The sequence below is a fragment of the Lactuca virosa genome, chromosome 2, assembly GCF_052849685.1.
Source record: "Lactuca virosa cultivar CGN04683 chromosome 2, Lactuca_virosa_CGN04683_v6, whole genome shotgun sequence".
Taxonomy (NCBI): Eukaryota; Viridiplantae; Streptophyta; class Magnoliopsida; order Asterales; family Asteraceae; genus Lactuca; species Lactuca virosa.
Genome location: NC_136427.1, coordinates 194,537,205 through 194,555,640, shown reverse-complemented (window position 1 = coordinate 194,555,640; position 18,436 = coordinate 194,537,205).

The window sequence follows — 18,436 nt, the reverse complement described above, 5'->3', positions numbered from 1 at the left end:
CTTTTGGGTTGCCTTCACCAAAGCAACTTGACAAGGTAATTTGATATGAGAGAGAGGATATTATGGTTTATTAATATATTATAAGAATAATATATTAAAGGAGAAATCATATTTATTTAATTAGTATTAGTCATAAATTAATTAGGAATTAATTTGGTGACTAAAAGAGATTAATTAAATAAAGGGGCATAAACTGTAAAATGTGTGATAGTTGAGTTTTAGGCTGGGAAACCTAATGGACTAAGGGGGAACGAAATTATGATGAAGGATCATCATATTTTCGTCCAAGGGCCTTATTCCAGAAGGTTCCTTGGGCTACTTGGTGGCTAAGGTATCCATTAGGGTTTAGACTGAAACCCTAGCAGCCTGCACTATAAATAAGACCCCAAGGCTCCAATTTTCGGCCACTTGCTTCCAAGAGAAACCCTAGGGTCGAAAATTAGCATCCTCCCTCCTCTCTCAAATTTGCCTTCTTGCTTGAGGTGTTTGTGATCCATTAGAGGAGTTACAATTGTGACTCTAAGCTCAAGAGAAGAAGAAAAGAAGATCTAAGCCAATCTTTGAAGAGGTAAACATCTAGGTCTGATGTAATAAGTTAATTTTCGAATTATGTATGTTAGATTAGGGTTTGCAAGTCTTGGATTCAATGCATGTACAATAGAGAAACCTAGATCCAAGCATTAGGGTTTGTATGAGCACATAGGATTGTTCTTATGCTTAAAAACCATCAATTCTATCGCCAAATCAGCTTACAAATGTCTTCACTTTCAATCAGGGTGCCTATACCACTCTCGTGATGTTGAATTCATATACCATACTTTTCCATACAAAACATCCCCACCTCCATCGCTATCTCTACCTACTGTAGATGAATTTTTTACCCAACCAACACCAACTACATCTACACCTGTTGTTCCTAATCCTCCCATTCCATCTTCCACTCCATTACCGCCTCTTATCCCATATGAGCAAGAACCGAGCTCACCCGCACCCTCCACTCCCAACGCGGCTTCATATTCTCCTGCTGCTTCCTCCTCACTTACACCTGTCTTTCCACAGTCACCACCTAACATCTCTCCTATTCCACCTGCGGGTCCTACACATCAACTACACAAACCAAACCAAAAATATTTTAATTCCAATTTTGTGTACGCCACTACCACTCATCCTATTCCTATTGCTCTTGAACCCTCCACTCATATTCAAGCATCGAAAGACCTGTTATGGGGCAAGGCAATGGAAGATGAGTACAATGCCTTGATTCACAACTCCACTTGGAACTCATACCAGTTACCAACCGACAACCCATCGGATGTAAATGGGGTTTTCGCATTAAAAGGAATCCAGATGGAACAATTGCCAAGTACAAAGCCCGACTTGTTGCAAAGGGCTTTCTCCAACAGTATGGGAAAGACTATTTTGACACTTTTAGTCTTGTTACCAAATCAGTAACCATCCGTATTATGTTGTCCATTGCTCTCTCAAAAAATTGGCCTCTAAAACAAGTTGAGCTCAACAATGCTTTTCTGCATGGTACCCTCCAAGAGGAAGTTTATATGACTCAGCCAGCATGATATGTTAATCCTCAATATCCACATCATATTTGTAAGTTAAGAAAATCCTTATATGGCCTGAAGCAAGCACCTCGGGCATGGTACATGACACTCACCTCCTGTTTACTTGAACTTGGTTTTCGAAAATCTCATGCCGATGCCTCCTTATTCATTTATAATCATGATGGCATTACATGTTATTTATTGGTGTACGTTGATGATATTGTAATTACAGGAAACGAATCTAATTTTGTTTCCAAGATTATTGCCATGCTTGCTACCAGGTTCTCAATAAAAGATTTAGGTGCACTCCACCACTTCCTCGGTGTTGAAATTATTACCACAGAGACGGGTTTATTTTTCTCACAGCACAGTCATATTCGAGATGTCCTTACTCAGTTCAAGATGGATGGCGCAAAGGAGGTCAATACTCCTTTAAGTCAATCTACTAAGCTAGTCGAAGATGATGGAGCTCCCAAGCTTGATCCTACACAATACCGGAGGCTGGTAGGCACACTTCAGTATCTTGCCTTTACTAGGCCAGATATTTCATTTGCCGTCAAAAAATTGTCCCAATTCATGCACTCGCCATCGGAGCTTCACTGGAAGGCTCTTAAACGGCTTCTACGATACTTAAAAGGAACAGTTTATCACAGTCTATTCCTTAATAAACACTACATACTTGACCTCACATCATTTTCTGACTCGGATTGAGGTGGAGTCACCACACAAGGTCGCTATACGACTACTTATCTTGTGTGCCTTGGCTCCAACATAATCTCGTGGCACTCAACTCGACAAAAATCGGTCTCCTGTTCATCGACGGAAGTCGAGTACAAAGCCCTGGCCAACACAACCGCTGAACTATCATGGGTCAAAAATTTGCTTACGGAGCTTTTTATCTCACCTTCCTCAGCACCTACTATCCCCTGTGACAACACGGGTGCTACTTACCTCTGTGAAAATCCTATCTACCACTCTCGCATGAAGCATGTTGCCTTGGACTATCATTTTGTACGCGAACAGCTTTCTGCTGGCTCATTAAAGGTTCGCTACATTCACACTTTGGATCAACCTGCTGATGTCCTCCCAAAACCATTGGGTCGAACCCACTTCCTCAAGTTTCGGTCCAAGATTGGACTCTCTGGCGGATCCTCCATCTTGCGGGCGCATATCAAGGATATACCTAATCAAGCCCAATTATAGGATCAATCACCTTCTCATCTACAACTCATACATTCCATAAATAGTCTCTTAATTGTAAATTGCATGTTGTAAAATAGTATATATATATATATATATATATATATATATATATATATATATATATATATATATATATATATCGTGTTATACTCAAAAATCAATACAATCAATATTTGCATATGTAGAAATGGTCCATACGGTTTGCCGATTACTTTGGGAAATGAGCAAAAAAAAGTTAACTAGCAAAAAAAAAAGTTTATTTTTGGTTGTTTACCTGTTTTGGTCATTATCTCGTTAACTTATATATATATATATATATATATATATATATATATATATATATATATATATATATATATATATATATATATTACCATTTTTAAAATGACAAATTTATCTTTAGAAACCATTTCTATATTTATGACTTTTTACCAAGGACATTTCTTTTCATATTTCATTTCAATTTTATGGAATTATTATACATTAATTTTTTTGTTTAATTTCTTTTTTATTGGATTAGATCTTTTATTAAATTATTATATATTAACAAATATTATTTATAATATATATATATATATATATATATATATATATATATATATATATATATATATATATATATATATATATATATATATATCATCTTATAAAGAGTTTATAAATGTGGGCCCTTCATAATTTAAGACAACTATCTTAAAAATCAAGGAAACAACTTCTGGACCGTTGGATCTAAAATGAATGGTGTGGATTTTAGTTTTGGAAATCCAAGTGAAATGGTTTCCACCAATCAGAATAGAGAAATGGCTTTGCATTGTTTGAGAAGCATACGAAACAAGCTTTGAACTCACACTCACACGGATTGCACTCATACCCGTCGATCACCCTCTGCAATCTAACGGTTCCAAGTTCTTTTCACACGGATCGACCCCTTTGTCTCCCGCTTCTCTTTCATGATCGACTTTAAAATCTTTTATTTACTTAATTCAAATATAATTCATAGATACTCTCTCTCAATTGGACCCTATGGTATGAGATCCATAACCGCCTTTATCATCCTTCGCCCACCTTTCTATATCGAGCCCCGCTATTAACATTGTTCTCTGAAAGCAATTTTTCTTCCCTTCAAATTTACAAGTCAACATAACTGCTGCTTCCCTTGTCGGAGTCGTTGCATCCTTCACCAGCGACATCAATTGCTCCACTGGTGGTCAAATGTAACGCCCGGATTCTCAGGTATTGATTTTATAAGAATTTTCTTGTTTCGAAGGTCTACTCGACGAGTTGGTTGCCCTACTCATCGAGTAGCAGCCGTTTGGTCCGCGTGATTTAGTGACCTACTCACCGAGTCCAAGAGGGGACTCGACGAGTAGGAGCTGGCAGATGAAACCCTAAATTCCGGGGTATTGCACCCTATTTAAAGGATCATTGGCCTCCCCCAGCCTCCCCTTTACAGCTTCTTGGCACCCTTAAACCCTAAATCGTGTGTGTGTGTGTGTTTCTTTGGTTTGTTAAAGATTAGAAGAGGAATCTTAGTGAAGAAACACTTGGGAAACAAGTAAATTGAAGCAAGGAAACTCGTGGGAAGCAGAGATCTACTCCAGTTGACACCCTTTTAAAGGTATTAGGTTGTTATCTTGGCTCTTTTCATTCTAGATCTCTTTTGGGTGGATTTTAGGGCTTTCCTAGTATGTTTGGAAGCTTTGCTTGTGTATAAGCTAAGATCCGAAGTTGTAACTTCAGATCTGAACTCTCTTGGGTCTTTAAGTCCACAAAGCTTCCAACTTTTGCAAATATGAGACTCTCCTTAAGTGCAAAACCTCCATTGCAAGCTTAGTTTGTCATTTTAAGACTTTAGGGCCTTGTATGCACGTAAAGTTTGCAACTTTACGTGATAAACATGCCTTGGGGTAGTGGATCTACAATATGGAGCCTTAGCATGGCTTAAAAAGCCTCTGTATGGATGAAGGACTGAAGAGACTCGGTGAGTCCGATGAAGATTGTCGTGGGCTCGGCGAGTCAGATGAGTGACTCAGTGAGTCGGCTAGGGTTTCCCAACCTTTGGACACGTATGGACTTGGCGATTCGCAAGAGGAACTCGTCGAGCTGGCCAAAGAGGTTACGACTACAAACCATAAGAACTCGACGAGTCACTATCATGACTCGGCGAGTTGCCTAGTTATGCTAGGAACTCGACGGGTATCTAAGGGTACTCGACGAGTTGAGGTCAACATGGATTGTTGACCTTGACCGTTGACTTTGACTTTGACCAAGGGTTGACCAGTGGACATTTGGGGGCATTTTAGGAAATTGGAGATTTATGAATATGGTTTGATGATAACTATAGGTGGTGGAGTTCGTGTCGGTGATCCGAGAGGCTGAGCTTGTCTTTTGATTCGACAGTTGCGATGTGAGTTCTCCTCACTATATCAACAAGGTCTAAGGCACCAATGTCGGCCCTTATCAGAGTTGTATCCGGGTTTATTGCATGATATGCTTATTGATTTACATCCTGGTAGTTAGGATGGTGCTATGCTTAGTGACCTGGTTAGGTCGGTATCCTGGTATATAGGATGATGCTATATTAGTGACCGATTAGGTCTGTATCCTGGTTATAGGATGTTGCTATGATTGATGATCTGTTAGATCAGTTGACTGTTATATATGCTAGCGTATGATATTATGTGCACATGTTGTCTGATTGGGGGTTGGGTTGAGGCGGACCTGCTTTGTACTGAAGGCCAACATACCCAGGGCGGTCCGGATAGACTATAGGGCCAGGAGGGCACGTCAGTCAGACCGAAGGCCCGACGAGTGGGCCGGATAGGCTGTAGGCACTGCGAGGCGGTCCAGACGGGCCGAAGGCTCGGAGAGCGGTCCAGATGGACTGAAGGCCTGCGAGGCGGTCCAGTCAGGCTGAAGGCTCATTATGCATGATGATTGTTTATATGTTATGATTATGATTGTATGGCGTTGGTACTTCTGATGATCGCGGGAAGGGGAAGGCGTGATCGTACAGCTCCTCATGTTTCACGATTTTATGATTTGATTCTGGGATACTCTGACATTTTACTATTTTAAAAACAAGTTTGTGATAATCATGGGTTTTGAAATATTTGAAAAAGTTTAAAATTTAGCATGATTTTTATGGGTGTTACAAGTTGGTATCAGAGCCTTGGTTTGAGTGAAGTGGAGGAAACACTCATGTGTCTCCAGTCTCAAACTGAGGACAAGGTTATAAAACGGTTTTCTTAAAATGTTTTCAAAATAACAAAAGGAGGATGCAAGTGTACGATCAGCCGGAGCTCGCGGATAGACCCTAAAATACCTTACACATTATTTGAGTTATGAGATATGATTAGAACAGCATGCTAGTACTAGGCTAGGGATCTTCAGGAATTGCATGATAGAATTTCCTAATTACATGATGCCTGCTAGCCTAGGATTTCCTTTATATGAGATTGACATCATTACTGTAGTTGCTTAGTGTATGCATCCCGGCTATACATAATTAATATCTTATAGCCTGAGAATATTTGATTTGGCCTTATGTTCTATTATTGTTTGATTGGGAGCTTAGGGTAGGATTGGATATTCGAAAGTCTATAGGTTCCAACATTATGTATGGCTAGGATACACTAGTGCTACAGGGTTGGTGGAAGTTTCATGGATGGGTGAGTTGTGTGGGACCGGTAGGTCAGTTGTGAGACAGTTAGCTTTCCTCTAGGAGTGAGGATTGAGTGCTCGATATGCTTATGTATATTGTTAGGGTGTTGTGGTGATACTTGAGACAAATATTGGTAGGTGTGGAAGGTAGTATGGGCCCGTACTACTAAAAGCACAGGACCCATACGCGTATCAAGGAAGTCACAACCCCTAGGGTTTAGTCGGGGGTTGGTTCCCAATTATACATGTGGATTATCTGATACCTTGTGTTATGTTTCAGAATGGTGATGACCAGACGCTTTGTGACTGGATCCGGTTCGGGACCAGGATCAGGAGACGGAGGCCAGGAGGGGCCAACAGCACCTGAGCCTGTGGTGCAGATGGGTACAGAGGAGTTGGATGCCAGGATTCGTGAGATCCTGCATGATGAGGTTGTTGCTATGTTCCGGGCGTAGCTACCGGAGATGTTTGGGTCTATTAAGACCGCTATGGTTGAGTACTTCGACGAGCGTTACGCAGCCCTTGCAGAGACGACTGCCGCTGCAGCTGTATCGGCTGTAACAGCGGCAGGAGGAGGTGGAGCCAGTCGGGGCTTCCAGTACTGGGACTTCGATAATACGAAGCCCTCGACATTCGATGGTACACAGGATCCGATTAGAGCTATGAGGTGGTTATCTGACATGGAGGGCTGTTTCTTCACATGTTCATGTCCTACTGACCAAAAGGTCAGATGTGCCCTGAACATGCTGAGGTTCGGGTCCAAGGACTGGTGGAGATTGACGATAGGGATGTACACTGATGATCAGAGAGCTGCTGTTACGTGGGAGCAGTTCAGGGATATGTTTCACGCTCGATACATTCCTCGGGTTGAGCGGGAACGATTGGCACAGGAGCTTTTGAGTTTGAGACAGCAGGGGGATTCGGTAACGGAGATCACCCAGATGTTCACAGAGAGGGCGATGTTCTGCCCAGAGTTTGCATCGGAGCAGGCCCAGATGACACGTTATCTGAGCATGCTCAAGACTGACATTCGTCAGTTTGTTGCCACACAGCGATGTGATACTCTGCTGGAGTTATAGGAGGCTGCTAGGAGGCGTGAGTTGGAGATTGAGCTGCAGATGAGGGAGCAACAACAGGCCCCGGAACAGTCACAGTTGGCGCCAAAGCGGTCTAAGACCGTTGATTCTAGGGTTGGGGGCCAGCAGAGCCGCACTTGTAGAAAGTGCGACAAGGGTCATTCGGGAGCCTGTCGAGCGAGTAGTGGGTGCCACAAGTGTGGTAAGGAGGGACACTATGCTAGGGATTGTCGCCAGTCCGCCCCTGCATCAGATATGAGGATATTCTATCATTGTCATCAGGTTGGTCACGTGAAGACCAACTGTCCGCAGCTCGCAGCTAGGACGGCGCAGGTTCCAGCGCCGGCTACATTGAGGATTACAGATGGGAGGCCAGTTAGGGCAGAGCCTCCGAAGGCTCAGGGGCGTGCCTTCCAGCTTACAGCAGAGGAGGCCAGGGCAGTACCAGATGTGGTTGCTGGTATGTTTCTATCCTTTATCTCATTTATTATATCTGTTTTATGCTTATCGGTTGTACCAGTGATTAGGTACGTTTTTAGTGAACTCCTTGCCTGCCTTGGTTTTATTTGACTCGGGGGCGAGTCGGTCTTTAGTATCTCAGACTTTTAGTAGGGAGTTTGGTGTGCCAGTGGGCGAGCTAGAGTTTCCGTTGTGAGTCTCTATCGCCAACGAACACGAAGTTTCTGCTTCTTCGGTCTACCGAGGATGCGAGTTGGAGATCTTCGGAGTATCCTTCCCGATAGATTTAATACCGATTCCCATGGGGGAGGTGTGCGTGATCGTAGGGATGGATTGGCTTAGCTGTTTTGGTGACATGATAGATTGCGAGGGTCAGCGAGTTGTAGTTCGAACCCCAAGTGGGGGAGAACTGATTGTTTATGGCGAGGGCACCAGGTTGGGATCAGGGTTTTGTTCAGCTGCCAGGGATCGACAATACCTTCAGCACGGGTGTGCGGGTTATCTAGCGTACGTGGTAGATACGCGGGCCAGAGAGCAGGTTTCAGTTTCAGATGTTCCAGTGGTCAGGGAATTTGCTGATGTGTTCCCGGAGGAGTTACCTGGAGTATCTCCGGAGAGGCAGGTCGAGTTCAGGATCAACCTAGTGCCAGGTGCGGCCCCTATCGCCAAGGCGTCGTACCGGTTAGCACCACCAGAGATACAGGAGTTGTCATCACAGTTGCAGGAGTTGCTGGGAAAGCAGTTCATTCGTCCGAGCAGTTCCCCATGGGGAGCACCGATACTATTCGTCAGGGAGAAGGATGGTTCGCGCCGGATGTGCATTGATTACCGGTAGTTGAACAAGTTAACGGTGAAAAACCGCTATCTACACCCGAGGATAGATGATCTTTTCGATCAATTTCAGGGTGCGTCTTGGTTCTCCAAGATAGATTTGAGGTCTGGGTATCATCAGGTCAGGTTCAGAGAGGAGGATGTGGAGAAGACCGTGTTTCAGACTCGTTATGGTCATTACGAGTTTGTGGTGATGCCGTTTGGGGTCACCAATGTGCCGGCGGTATTTATGGACCTGATGAATCGGGTCTGCAGACCGATGCTGGATCGCTCGGTCATCGTATTTATAGATGATATCTTGGTGTATTCCAAGACTCGAGAGCAGCACGAGGAGCATCTCAGGGAGTTGTTGGGGGTTTTTAAGACGAGAGCGGTTATATGCCAAGTTCTCGAAATGCGAGTTTTGGTTACGAGAGGTCCAGTTCCTAGGAAACCTCGTTAACCAGGAGGGGATTTTGGTCGACCCGACCAAAATCGAAGCAGTTATGCAGTGGGAGGTTCCGAAATCTCCCTCAGACATCAGGAGCTTTTTAGGATTAGCAGGGTACTACCGGAGATTCATACATGATTTCTCCAAGATTGCAGTACCTCTCACTCGTCTGACGAGGAAGGGGGTGGATTTACGGTGGGGCCCTGAGCAGCAGAGGGCGTTTGACACCCTCAGACAGCGTCTATGCGAGGCTCCAGTCTTAACTCTTCCAGAGGGAGTCGAGGATATTGTGGTGTTCTGTGATGCGTCCGTCACGGGACTAGGAGCGGTCCTCATGCAGAGGGGGTGAGTGATAGCTTATGCATCACGGAAGTTGAAGCCGCATGAGACAAGATATCCTACTCACGATTTAGAGTTGGGAGCGGTGGTGTTCGCTCTCAAGATATGTAGGCATTACCTTTATGGGGTCCGATGTACCATATACACGGATCACAAAAGTTTGAGACACATCATGGATCAGCTAAACTTGAACATGAGGCAGCACAGGTGGCTGGATGTAGTCGAGGACTACGACTGCAAGATCCTTTACCACCCCGGTAAAGCGAATGTGGTGGCGGACGCCCTGAGCCGCAATCCACTCGGTCTTCCACCCCAACAGTATGTATGAGGATTGCGGTGGATTCTCCGCTTGTGAGTTTGATCAGGAGTACTCAGGTGGAGGGCATGCAACCAGGGAACTGGAAAATGGAAAGGATTAGGGGTGAGAACACCCGGTTTGTGCGGGATAGCCAAGGATTATTGACCCGATACGGTCGGGTATGGGTTCCAATGTCTGGAGGGGTCAGACAGACAGTGATGGAGGAGGCTCATAAGTCTCACTTCTCTATTCACCCGGGGACACCAAAATGTATCGGGACTTGAGCTTGAGTTACTGGTGGTCGTGCATGAAGCGAGAAATCGCTTGGTATGTCGAGAGGTGCTTGACCTGTAGGATGGTCAAGGACGAGCATCAGAGGCCGCATGGAAAGCTGCAGCCCCTGGAGATTCCCATGTGAAAATGGGAACAAATCACGATGGATTTTATTACCAAGTTGCCGAGGACGACGAAGGGGTTTGATGTTATATGGATCATCGTGGATCGATTGACCAAGAGTGCCCATTTCTTGGCCATACGGGAGAGTTCATCAGCCGAGAAGTTGGCCGACGTGTACGTCCGCGAGATCGTGGCTCGCCATGGGGTTCTGGTCTCCATTGTCTCTGACCGAGATGTTAGATTTACCTCCCATTTTTGGCAGAAGTTCCACGAGGAACTGGGCACGCAGTTGTACTTTAGCACAGAATTCCATCCGCAGACTGATGGTCAGAGCGAGCGAACCATTCATACCCTTGAAGATATGTTGAGGGCGTGTGTCATTGACTTCGGTGGGAGCTGGGATTCCCACCTACCCCTTGTAGAGTTCGCCTACAACAACATATATCATTCCAGTATTGGCGCCCCGCCTTTCGAGCTGTTGTATGGGCGGAGATGTCGCACCCCGGTTAATTGGGGTGAGGTCAGACACTGGGTGATGGGGTGGACGGAGGTAGTCTTGCAGACTACTGAGAAGATTCAGCAGATTAGGCAGCGACTGCAGACCGCTCAGAGTCGGCAGAAGAGTTACGCCGACAGACGCTGATCTGAGTTAGAGTTCCAGGTGGGTGATATGGTTCTCCTGAAGGTCTCACCTCGGAAGGGTGTGATCCGCTTTAGGAAGAGGGGGAAATTAGGTCCCCGATACATTGGGCCGTTCAGGATCATTGCCAGGGTTGGCAAGGTGGCTTATAGGTTAGAGCTACCGGAGGAACTTAGTCGGATCCATAGCACCTTCCACGTCTCGCAATTCCGAAAGTGTATTATGGATCAGGAGGTAGTAGTGTCATTGGATGATATTCAGGTCGATGAACGCCTAACTTACGTGGAGAGGCTTGTGGTCATACTGGAGAGGAAAATGAAAGTTCTGTGGAACAAGGAGATACCTTTGGTAAAGGTACAGTGGGAGCATCGAAGGGGATCTGAGTGGACGTGAGAGCCGGAGGCAGAGATGCGGGAGCACTATCCGGAACTGTTCACCGCGGCAGACTTCGAGGACGAAGTATAGTTCAAGTGGGGGAGAATTGTAACGCCCCGATTCTCAGGTATTGATTTTATAAGAATTTTCTTGTTTCTAAGGTCTACTCGACGAGTTGGTTGCCCTGCTCGTCGAGTAGCAGCGGGTTGGTACGCCTGATTCAATGACCTACTCGCCGAGTCCAAGAGGGGACTCAACGAGTAGGAGCTGGCAGATGAAACCCTAAATTCCGGGGTATTGCACCCTATTTAAAGGATCATTGGCCTCCCCTGGCCTCCCCTTTACAACTTCTTGGCACCCTTAAACCCTAAATCGTGTGTGTGTGTTTCTTTGGTGTGTTAAATCTTAGAACAGGAATCTTGGTGAAGAAACACTTGGGAAAGAAGTAAATTGAAGCAAGGAAACTCGTGGGAAGCAGAGATCTACTCCATTTGACACCCTTTTGAAGGTATTAGGTTGTTACCTTGGCTCTTTTCATTCTAGATCTCTTTTGGGTGGATTTTAGGGCTTTCCTAGTATGTTTGGAAGCTTTGCTTGTGTATAAGCTAAGATCTGAAGTTGTAACTTCAGATCTGAACTCTGTTGGGTCTTTAACTCCACAAAACTTCCAACTTTTGCAAAGATGAGACTCTCTTTAAGTGCAAAACCTCCATTGCAAGCTTAGTTTCTCATTTTAAGACTTTAGGGCCTTGCATGCACGTAAAGTTTGCAACTTTACGTGATAAACATGCCTTGGGGGTCTGGATCTACAATATGGAGCCTTAGCATGGCTTAAAAAGCCTCTGTATGAATGAAGGACTGAAGAGACTCGACAAGTCTCATGGAAGACTCGGCGAGTCCGATGAAGATTGTCGTGGGCTCGGCGAGTCAGATGAGTGACTCAGTGAGTCGGCTAGGGTTTCCCAACCTTTGGACACGTATGGACTTGGCGATTCGTAAGAGGAACTCGTCGAGCTGGCCAAAGAGGTTATGACTACAAACCGTAAGAACTCGACGAGTCACTATCATGACTCGGCGAGTTGCCTAGTTATGCTAGGAACTCGACGAGTATCTAAGGGTACTCGACGAGTTGAGGTCAACATGGATTGTTGACCTTGACCATTGACTTTGACTTTGACCAAGGGTTGACCAGTGGACATTTGGGGGCATTTTAGGAAATTGGAGATTTATGAATATGGTTTGATGATAACTATAGGTGGTGGAGTTCGTGTCGGTGATCCGAGAGGCTGAGCTTGTCTTTTGATTCGACAGTTGCGATGTGAGTTCTCCTCACTATATCCACAAGGTCTAAGGCACCAATGTCGGCCCTTATCGAAGTTGTATCCGGGTTTATTGCATGATATTCTTATTGATTTACATCCTGGTAGTTAGGATGGTGCTATGCTTAGTTACCTGGTTAGGTCGGTATCCTGGTATATAGGATGATGCTATGTTAGTGACCGATTAGGTCTGTACCCTGGTTATAGGATGTTGTTATGATTCATGATTTGTTAGATCAGTTGACTGTTATATATGCTAGCGTATGATATTATATGCTCATGTTGTTTGATTGGGGGTTGGGTTGAGGCGAACCTGCTTGGTGCTGAAGGCCAACATACCCAGGGCGGTCCGGATAGACTACATGCCCAGGAGGGCACGTCAGTCAGAAGGAAGGCCCGGCGAGCGGTCCGGATTGGCTGTAGGCCCTGCGAGGCGGTCCAGACGTGCCGAAGGCTCGAAGAGCGGTCCAGATGGACTGAAGGCCTGCACGGCTGTAACGCCCCATTTCTGGTATGTGATTTAAATAAAGCAATTTTTCATTCTTAAGGGGTACTCGACGAGTCAGTAGCCCGACTCGTCGAGTAGAGACGGGATTTGCACGCGGTTTAAGTTGGCGACTCGACGAGTCCATATTCTTGGACTCGGCGAGTCTGCCAGTCTGGATGAAACCCTAATTTTAAGGGTTTGCACCCTATTTAAACATCATTATAGCCTCCTACCCCAACCTCCAGCACTCTTAGATCATCTTATCTGTAAACCCTAATCCTCCATTTCTAAGTTGAGTGTTTTGTGCCATTTTGAGGGTTAGAAGAGGAAGAAAGAAGGAAGATCCAAAGGAGAAGAATAAGATCCAGAGTCTCTTGATCATCAGCCCCATATTCTGGTACTAAAGCTTGAACCTTGCTTGTTATTTCCATTTGATAGTCTTGTATGCTTAGAAGTGCTTCTTTTTGGGACTTTTGGATCCAAACTCGAGATTGGGACTCCTATAAGGAAATGGGTCATAGATCTGAGTATATTTGAGCTGTAGGGGCTCAATGTAGCTGCCTTTATGCACCCAAAGTCGAGTTCCAAACCCTAGGACCCCATTCTTAGCTTATTTTGATGTTCTAGCCTCATTTCTTCATGCATGCACGTAAAGTTGGAAACTTTACGTGTAAAACCAACCCTAAGTACCCAGATCTATGAATTGAATGCACTGGAATCGACCAGAACGGACTGAATAGTGATGACATGCAAGGGACTCGACGAGTTGTTCATCAGACTCGACGAGTCGAGTCGCGAGTCCCCGATTTTCCCCTTTTGAGTTATTACGAGTGGAATCAGTGAGTAGGAGGTGGACTCAGTGAGTTGGGTCACGAACTCAGTAATGGAGGAACTCGACGAGTCAACGCACTGACTCGACGAGTCCAAGGCAATCTTCTTGCCTCAAGAACAGACTCGACGAGTTGTTCATACAACTCGGCGAGTCGTAGACTGGACACATTCATAGGATGAAGGAGGACTCGACGAGTTGTTCATACAACTCGGCGATTCAGATGAACACGGACTTAGTATTTGTTTCGAGTAAGAACTCGTCGAGTCTGTGCTAAAACTCGGCGAGTAGAAGCGTATAGAGGTTTGGAGGAAAAGATAGGGACTCGGCGAGTTGGCGGCCCAACTCGACGAGTCAGGTCAACTGGCAGTTGACTTTGACCACGAAGTTGACTTTGACCAGGAAGTTGACTTTGACCAGGGGTAAAATAGTCATTTCACCCTCAGTTTAGTTATCAGTATTTGATTGAGTATATTTATGGGAATTGTAGCCGGGGAGACACCGGAGCAGCAGCAGACAGTTCCCGAGTAGCTTTTTCAGCATCCAGCTTACGAGGTGAGTTTCCTTCCAGTAGGAACGGGTCTACGGCCACAATGCCGACCCGTTTAGTTAGCAGTAGTTCTGGACTTCTGTCCGATGCAGTAGTTCAGTGTGCTTGAGGTCTTTGTGATTCAAGTATGTCTTTGTGTTATGTGTTCCGGACTTCGGTCCGATGCAGTATGCAGTATATGTGCTTATGCTAGTAGTTATGATTATGCCATGCTATGTTCAGTCAGTTTCCGGACTTCGGTCCGATGCAGCTTCCGGACTTCGGTCCGATGAAGAGGGCAAGGCCCTGGTTAGTTCCGGACTTCGGTCCGATGCAGTTTCCGGACTTCGGTCCGATGCAGTTACCGGACTTCGGTCCGATGCAGAGGGCAAGGCCCTGGTTAGTTCCGGACTTCGGTCCGATGTAGTTTCCGGACTTCGGTCTGATGCAGTGGGCAAGGCCCAGTAGTTGTTTTGTATGCTATTGTATGGTATGTGGTAGTTTGGGGGAACTCACTAAGCTTTGTTCTTACAGTTTCAGTTTTGGTTTCAGGTACTTCCGCTAGTAAGGGGAAGAGCTCGGGATGATGGCATGGCACACACCACAGCTTCAATTTAGCCTGGGAGTTCACTCTGATAGTTTGATATGATTTGACACATTTTCTGATTTGATGCATTGATTATAACTTTTTGAGATACATGTTCCATGATTTTATGATATGACATTTGATGTTGTGATTTTTAGTAATGTTGAAAAAAAAAATTTGGGTCGTATTTTTGGGTTGTTTCAAGTTGGTATCAGAGCCTTGGTTTGAGGGATTCAGTCACACTTTCGGGTATGACTGTACTCAAACTAAGGAAATGGTAAGAGATTTTCAAACGAAAAATGTTTTCTAAAATTATTTTGGAAAAGAAACTTAAAAAGAAAAGAGTTTTGAGAAAAGGAAAAAGGGTGTGGTGCATGCGATCAGCCGAGCTCAAGTAAGTACTCCCAAATTACCCATACAAGTTTATGTTATAATTATTAGTTCCAGTTTCAGTAGAACAGTATGCAAGAATAGGACTAACGATCTAGGAGGATGCCTTATGTGCCTGTTATATGTGTTTCAGCTTATTGAGAATTGTATGCTAGTATTGAGTAGGCAGCAGTAGGATGGCATGTTTAGGTTATGCCTGATAGTATGAGCTTAGCATTGTATGCTAGTACAGTTTCTCGTTATGAGGATAGACTTGCTTGAGTAGTTTCCTGTGTCTGAATGCTGCTTGCTTCGTGCTTAGTAGGGCTCGGAGTGATGGGAGTTAGCCATTAGGTGAATATGTCACGTCACATGTGATCAGGGTTGAATAATCTAAGAGTGCAGGATTTGGCCCTATTGCGTAGCTCTTGTTTGAGTCTAACCGTTATAGGGACGAGTCTTTTACTCGAAGGATTATCTGAGCCTCGTCACATGTGATGGTATTCAGGTGATGGCTAATTGGCATTACAAGGAGGCCTTCAGCAGCTGAGGACTGGATTGGGTGGAGTCGAAGATTTCCCTAGGGCAGGCCTAGGATGAGAGTATCAGAGATCAGTAGCAGTAGAAGTGACTTGGTGGAGTCAAGGCAGTGCTTGAGGAAAGTACGGATAGATGTGGAAGGTAGTATGGGACCCGTACTACTGAAAGCATAGGATCCGTACTTGAATCGAGTAAAGCTGAGATGAGACCAGGGAACTTGTAGTAGTAGTGATCCCTCGAGATATATCCGTGTTTCTAACGTTTTGTCGTGAGATGTTTTCAGAATGGTGGTTTTACGCCCTAGACCACCAGTCGGCAGTTCAAGTGCCGGGGAGGGATCAGGATCAGGCTCGGGGGCCGGGCAGTTGGACGAGCAGACTAGGGAGTTCCTCTCTTCAGAGGTTACTCGCATCATACTGGATCAGACTCCTGTGATCTTCGGTTCGATCAAGGAGGGTATTTTGGAGCTGATGGACGAGAGGTTGAGCACCTTCCGTGCCCCTGAAGCACAAGGAGATTTTACTCGTTGGTGTCAATTAGGCGGTCTGTGGACTTTTGTTGCTCTCCACGGCGCTTTCGGACTAATAGGTTTCATGTTGCGTCAATTCGAACTTGCGCGATCTGTTCAATTGCGACCTTATAATGCAATCGCATTCTCTGGTCCAATTGCCGTTTTTGTTTCTGTATTCCTGATTTATCCACTAGGTCAGTCTGGTTGGTTCTTTGCGCCTAGTTTTGGTGTAGCAGCTATATTTCGATTTATCCTCTTTTTTCAAGGATTTCATAACTGGACATTGAACCCATTTCATATGATGGGAGTTGCAGGTGTATTGGGCGCTGCTTTGCTATGCGCTATTCATGGTGCTACCGTAGAAAATACTTTATTTGAAGATGGTGATGGGGCAAATACATTCCGTGCTTTTAACCCAACTCAAGCCGAAGAAACTTATTCAATGGTCACTGCTAATCGCTTTTGGTCCCAAATCTTTGGGGTTGCTTTTTCCAATAAACGTTGGTTACATTTCTTTATGTTATTTGTACCAGTAACTGGTTTATGGACCGAGGTGGCGGCTATGATGGGGTCGCGCACACTCACCTTCAGGGAGTTCCGGGCTTGCGGAGCTCCAGATTACCATGGGGCGCGGGATCCCATTGCGAGTACCAGGTGGTTGGCGGATGTCGCCAATGCGTTTCGCACCAGCAGATGTCCCGAGGGGGACAAGGTCAGACTAGCATCCTGTCTTCTGAAGGACAGGGCACGAGATTGGTGGGAGGAGGTCGGGCATGTTATCGGGGATGACACAACACTTGATGCGATGACTTGGGCTGATTTTTCTACCAGGTTCAGAGCCGAGTTTGCACCGGTTATTAAGGTGCAGCAGTTAGCCAGGGAGTTTCAGGATCTCACCCAGACTACAGAGACAGTGGCGGAGATTACCGCCAAGTTCAGGGAGAGGGCTCTTCTCGTTCCTCAGTACGCAGCTGATGAGGAAATGAAGAAGGCCCGTTATCATGAGATGTTGCGGAGTGATATCCGCCAGTTTGTGAGCCGGTCCAGCTGTAAAACGCTGGATGATATGATTGCGAGGGCTCGGGAGAGGGAGATAGATCTGGAGATGGAGAGGAAGAGGAAGCCAGAGGTGGCTTCTGGTACAGGGGGTTCGGGAAAAAAGCCCAAGGTGTCAGATCACAGATCCAGAGGACAGCAGAGCCACAGTCGGTGTGGCAAGTGTGGGAGATTGCACGATGGGGCATGCAAGTCAGGTAGTGCCGGTTGCTATAAGTGCGGCCGGACCGGGCATATGAGTAGAGATTGTACAGCTACTACTACCGCCACCGCAGCAGCTGATCTGATTTGCTTCCATTGCAATCAGAGGGGACATAAAAAGTGTTGGATTAATGTCTAAGTCCATAACTATATTTGGTATGTATTTGACCTGATCCGACATGGTCCATTTGGGTTGCACTTCACCGACACAATTTATATGGATAGTCTTTTGAGAATAGTATATTTATGATTTATATTAATATATTATAAGTTCTAATATATTAATATATAATCATATTATTTAATTAGTATTTATCAAGAATTAATTTATAATTAATTAAGTGATCAAAAGGAACTAATTAAATATGGACTCTTAGATATATATATGTGTAGTGGGCCAAGTTCATTTAGGTTGGGCTAAGTCTTCATGGATAGTCCATGGAGCTTTAACCCATGGATCCTAGGAAATGAAAGGTCATGGGTATTAGGGTTTAACCCTAATCCTCCACACTATATAAAGGGTCTTATGGTTCATGAAATTATGCTAGTGGCTAGTGTGGATACACTAAAGAGGGCAATAACCGATTTCATAGTGTGAGCCAAGTATCCATATTCTCTAAAGGTTTTCCAAGGTGTTTTGGTGATTTGTGATTCCACTTGAGGCTTCCACACTATTGGGGCTAAGCTCTTAAAGCTTGAAGACATCAAGCTACATCAAAAGGTATGTCATCTAACTAGAACTT